The following is a 6499-nucleotide window of genomic DNA, read 5'->3' on the forward strand; positions in this document are numbered from 1 at the left end:
ATCTGATAAGATTAATGAATCAGAAACTGAGATGAACTTGCCCTGGAGAAATGAAAATCCATTTTCTTGTGAATGTGTATTTGCAAAAAGTACATAGAATGTTGATAGAATGAAAGAATATTGAGAATGTGATAGAATATGGAGAATAATAACATTAAATGCCACTTAATAAAATATTTTAAATATACCATGTCACAGAGAAAAATATCCCACTGACTAAAATGAAATTACCTTTTTTACACTATATATCATTTAAATAAAAATGAATTAAAGTATTTAATATGAAAGGTATTAATATTCAGGCAATCATTTACATCTAAACCTAGTATACTTTTTAAACCTAAAATTATTGGATAGTTCCACAAAGAAAAAGACTCATTGTTGACAACTTCAAACTTTAAACTCTCTTCAACATCAAATGTTCCACAGACAAATTTTAAAGGTGAAACCAATATATTCAAATAATAACAACAGCAAAAAATCCCTTATTATAAAATTATATTCACAAAGGAACTCAAAAATACAATTTTTGTGTGATGGAACAGATTGTATGTCAACACAAAAATGGAAAGCAAACGGTATAAACTGTATAAAATGAAAAGTTACCAATTATAAAAATGACAAATGGAAATTATATCTTTAAATTTGATTTTCAGTTTTCAAGTCATTTAGAGAAAATATTCCTAATTGTGGAATAAAAAAGATAAGTAAACAGAAATAAACTAGTCTGTGTCAAAATTTAAATTAGTTGGGGCTGGGAAGGTGGCTCAGTGGTAGAGTGCTTGCCTTGCATGCATGAGGCCCTGGGTTCGATTCCTCAGCACCACATAAGCAAAAAGAAAAAAGCTGGAAGTGGCGCTGTGGCTCAAGTGGTAGAGTGCTAGCCTTGAGCTGAAGATCTGAGGGACAGCTTCCAGGCCCAGAGTTCAGGCTCAATGACCGGACCCCCAAAAAAATTTTTTTAATTAATTCTCTCTACTGAGGGAGCAATTTATACATATTTTTTAAATTGCAGATACTTATTTGATACAAAATTTCTACTTCTAGGATTTTAACTTAAACATGTAATCACAAATGCTTCTGTGAGGCTACTTGCAATAATATTTACAAAAGTGAAAATCTAGATATTTTAAAATTGGTAATGGATCAAATACAATGCTTATGTCTTACAATATGAATATTGACCTCTTTTATTTTTTACAATTTCTTATGCAATATCAGCAAGAGCTACCATGTAAGTCATATGTTACATGAGAAATCCTTTGTGCAATAGATCATTTTATTCTCACAGCTATTGGCAAACCTAATGTCTTGTTTTATGTATAACATAATGAATCCTAGAGAAGTTCAAATTCTTTTTTGTTTGTTTACGTCAGTAACTTGTGAGACCTGGGTCAAAATATCCAAAATAAATGGTCTGTGGAGGCTTTCTTTGATTGCTGTACTTTTCCATCATCAAGCCAGTCATTGTTCACACTGCAGTATTGTTAAAGCGAGCGTGTCATAGTGTTTAATCAGGGCAACATCTTCATTAGCAAGGTGTTTATTAGAAATCTGTACCCCCTTACACTCCCAAAGACAAACAGACAAAAGGAAAAGGAAACAGAAAGAGCAACTAAAACCATCTCTTGTTTCCTTTTTTTGGAGTTTATCCTATAAAATATCATTTTATATAATCATATACATATAGCTATTGAGCCTCTATCATGCCACATAATAAAATGTTTTAAATATACTATGTCACAGAGAAAAATTCCTGCTGAGTAAAATGAAATTACCTTTTGTTTCCCCTATATTTCTTTTAAATAAAAATGAATTCAAGTATTTAATATGTAAGGCATTAATATTCAGGCAATCATTCAGTATATACCTGTGTATATGTGTACATATTTATACATATATATAATAATTCAGTGTATTGTAGATTTATAGGCACATTTCTAGCTGCCAAGTGACACCTGTGTTTCTTTGGATCTAGGGCACCTAGCTTTATGTCCTTTTTGTTAATTGTTATTATAAAGGTGATGTATGGAGAGGTTTCCATTTCACTAGTCAGGAAATGATACATTTCTTTTTGAACAGTGTCACCCCTTCAGTGTTCTCTCCCAGTTTTCCCCTCCTGTCCTCAGCCTTAAGTTGTATAGTTCATTTTCTTTTTCTGTTGTCAGTTGTAGGGTTGCAGTTATAGGAGATCAAGGGAAACCAAGTTCAGGGAAGGTCAAACATTTTCCATCAGGAAGTTTTCTTTTTCATTTGTAGACAATCACTTGATGGAATTCAAGGCAATAATAAACTTCTCACAAAAAAAAGTAGCAAGGCTGGTTTAGTGTTCTTATATTGTTTTAGTTGTAACAAAGTGATTTTCTTTAAATAATTTGTTTAGATAAGGATAGAAAACTATGCACTTTTTGTTTTGGAATTTATAAAAAGAAATGATGGAATTCTTAGAAGGGAAGAAAACAATATTTTGTAAAACAAATTATGAAGTTGCACCCAGATAAATAAAAATGCAAAATAAAGAATTAAGTAAAATAGGGAAAATTATTTTCTAATATAATTGTGCCAACATCTTTGGTACTTCTAAGTAGATTTATTCTAGCTCCCTGGGATGAAGAGCAGGCCCTGAGAGGCAGCTGACACATGCTGGGGGGCGAGGGGTGGCTGGAACATGGAACTGTCCTCACAGGATCAGACATTTGACACTGAGTGACCTGCCAGGAACAGGTCCCTTAGCTACCAAGAACGTCATCTTGAGTAGAGGTCCTGAGTTGTCTTTCCAAACTTCTAGGTAAATAGAGAGTCCCACACAGGGGGAAACAGCTATAATAAAGCAGGGGGAAGAATCTAACCAAATCACAGGATCACCAATTGAGTTTCTGGTTGTATTGTTTAAGTGAAAGCAACATGGAAACAGACTAATGGAATGGAGGTCTGGATCATTCAGGTGTAGGGGAAATAAAGTATGTAGCCATCCTTGTCAAAGTTAAACATAGAGTCAACAGTAAGCTGCCATTGTAATCCCCTGCCAACAGCCTTGGGTATTGAGAGGCTGCCATACAATGAAACTCAACAAACACATACTTGTTTTGCTGATGAGACATGTAGATGTGAAGGAAAGTAACTTGAGGGATTCTGTAATGTGTTTGATATGCTTTTCATGTCTCGGAGATCAGCCATGATGGTGCCATGGAAGGGAACTAGGAATGCTAGATCCTGGATGCTCCTTTATCATCTCCTTTAACTTTACAAGGAATTTATCTGTCTTAATTCTTTTTTTAAATTTTTATTTATTTTTTATTGTGAAAATACTGTACAAAGGGGTTATAATTACATGGGCAAGATAATGAGTACATTTCTTATCAAGCATTGTAGCCTTCTGTCTTAATTCTTAAACAAGAATAGAAAGCTTTCACAAGGTAGCTGGTCTCACAGGATTTGGATTTGGATGCAAGGGAACTAGCTTACCTAATACAACTAAACCAACTTTGTAGTGTTCTTTTTATTCTTTTGTTGGTGGTGGTGATGGTCGTCGTGGTCATGGGGGTTGAACTCTGGGCCCGGGTGCTGTCCCTCAGCTCTTTAGCTCAAGGCTAGCACTCTACCACTTGAGCCACAGTGCCAGTTCCAGCTTATTCTGCTTCTGTGGTGTTTAGGAATTGAACCCAGGGCCTCATGCATGCAAGGCAAGCACTCTACCAATGAGCCAATTACCAGAACTTATTCTTTTTATTGTTTTCATTTTTACTTAAAATCTGCATTAGTGCATTAAGAACTGTTAAGTTTGATCAGGTTCTTTTAGTAGGATAGTTTGCTTCCTACAGTCTTGGGCTTTTGAGAGTATAAATTTGATATTATAATAGATAACTGGCCAACCTGTGTATTTTGAGGAATTGATATGATAACAGACTCATCCATGCCAAAGATTCAATAGATTTGTCAAATTTCATTATATTCCCTACCCTCACTCCCTTCCTGTCTAGCCAGTTCCTCTAGCTACAACACACTATGACCAGTGTCTGGACAAGTCAAGTGAGGGTTGTGTTCCCTGAACCTACCATTCTTTCTCTTCTTCCTCTTCATGGCATCAGACCTTAATTTTTGTATGCCCACAGTCACATGCACACCTTGTTTCCAGTAAAATACACATTTTTCCTCCAGCGGACATGGCATATTCTGACTGAAATATTTGGAAATCCATGGTAATAATTGTCCATGTGTACCAAAGTGTACACATTATTATTATTAAAATTCACTAGGTGTTTTCCTGCTGTACATTAACATTTTGAATAGGTTAGTAGTTTAATGACTGAAATATATATTTTAATTAATATTGCACAAATGTACATATTTATGACCTTTGAGTCCAATGTATAAAGTGTAAATCAATGAATATATTTATTCTCAAATTTTATCCTGATAAGAACATTTAAAGCCTTCAAGCTTTTTTGGACCTTATTGTTAACTATACGCACTCTACTGTAAAATAAAATGCTAGAAAAATAGTTTCTCTAAGTATAAAAGTATTCAGTGATTGCCTTCAATACAGATAAGTACCTGTATATAAATGTTAATAAATATAAACAGATTTCAGTAAATTTATGCTTATATATGTGCATATATGTTAACATATTTAGGAGCATTGTACAAAAGAGTTTGCATGCATAAATTATGAATATAAATATACTATTTATGTATAAATTTATCTGTATATAAATTAATGGTAAATTTTTCCCATCAGAAAATCAGCAACTTATGCTGCTCTCTATAAATTATATGTGCTTAGATAAATATACACATATATTTTAGTATATACAGATATGAATAATTAACAACTGCCAGTTCTAATCATTTTTTACTTTAGTTTAAGGCTAAGGTTAAATTGCTAGACACTCTATGATTGTTGGATTAATTTGAAATAGAATCTTGTATCCATTGATACATGGAATTGATTCCCTCAAATACATTTAACATTTTCATTAGGGTGATATTATTTTCATGAATGGAGGAATGCTATGTCAAATCTCATAAAATTGTTTCACACACAGAAATGTCTAGACATTCATTGAAGACAGAATGGGGAGTAACTGAGGAATTCCTGTAGCTGAGTACAAGAGGCTTGTGCTTATAATCATTTCTATTCCAGAGGCCAAGATGCAGGGGATCATAGTTCAACACCAGCCTACCCAGTTAAATCAAAGATATTTTACCTCCAATTAACAAGCAAAATGATGGACTGAAGACATGGCAAAGTGCTAGAGCACCAGCCAAAAAATTAACCACAGCTAGCATGAGTCTCCTTGAGTTCAAATTCCTCCCTTAAGAAAAGGTAGTTCCTTTCGCCTAACATAAACTTATCTGACTATTTCTGCTTGTCTCAGACATATACTAGTTATTTCAAGTGAGGGAAACCATGGGACCTATGTTTCTTTGGGCCTGGCTTACTTCACTTAATATAATTTTCTCCAAGTCTTTCCATTTCCTAACAAATGGGCCAATGTCATTCTTTCTGATGGAGGCACAGAATTCCATTGTATATATATATATTTTTTTCTTTATCCACTCATCTACTGAGGGGCATAAGGACTCAAATGGTTTTTCTTTCTTACTATTGTTTCTAACAATAGTATGATTTCTTTGTTGCTTTGTATGTCCCTCCCCCATGGTATAACCCCTGTTTTCACTGTATTTGATGTTGGTGTAATTTGTGGAGGAGAAGAGAAAAATCAAATTGTTTACATAGGGATACAGGTGGACCCATTGCAACAATGAAATGAACAAGATTTTATGTCAAAAAATGAACTTTACAACTCTGGAGGGGTCAGGGGAGATGGGAGGGCAGGAATGGTAAGGGGAAACAAAGGAGGAGGAGGCAACAATGCTTGATGAGAAATGTACTCATTACCTTGCTCATGTAATTGTAACCCCTCTGTACGGTATTTTCACAATTAAAAAAAAAAGAAAAGGTAGTTCCTAGAATATGCAAGAATACCCGTGCTTGTGCACAGGTCTAAGGAACAAATTCCTTCGCACCTCCCTAACAATTAGGTTTGAGGAGACTGGGACATCTTCATTCTCTTTTGAATATGCTCTTTTATATTCCCTTTTCAGCTGTTTCCATGTTAATTTCCTTTCTCTCCTTTTTATATAGACCATTCACTATTCCGATTCACACTCAAATCTATGGTTTTTATTTTTGTAGAAATTCTAAGGTTTGATATAATCCCCCAAAGAAAGAGTGACAAATCATTTAATTACACTAAACTCACTTTAACTTTTATTTTTTTAAATGAACACTGGTTTTTTCTGTATTTAAGGGGGGAAATAGAAGGGATATTGAAATTCACTATAGAAAAGAAATTCATCCTGTTGCTAGTTCTACGGCTATTGAAAACCAGCTGAGTGTTCAAGGTAGGGTCCTCAAGCTAGACAGGGGGACCAGCGAGTAACACATAGTCCTTTTATACTGTTCAGATAAACGTCCTGCTGTATCAATCACACT

This window comes from Dipodomys spectabilis, unplaced genomic scaffold (genome assembly GCF_019054845.1).
Source record: "Dipodomys spectabilis isolate Male_0828 unplaced genomic scaffold, ASM1905484v1 ptg000098l, whole genome shotgun sequence".
NCBI lineage: Eukaryota > Metazoa > Chordata > Mammalia > Rodentia > Heteromyidae > Dipodomys > Dipodomys spectabilis.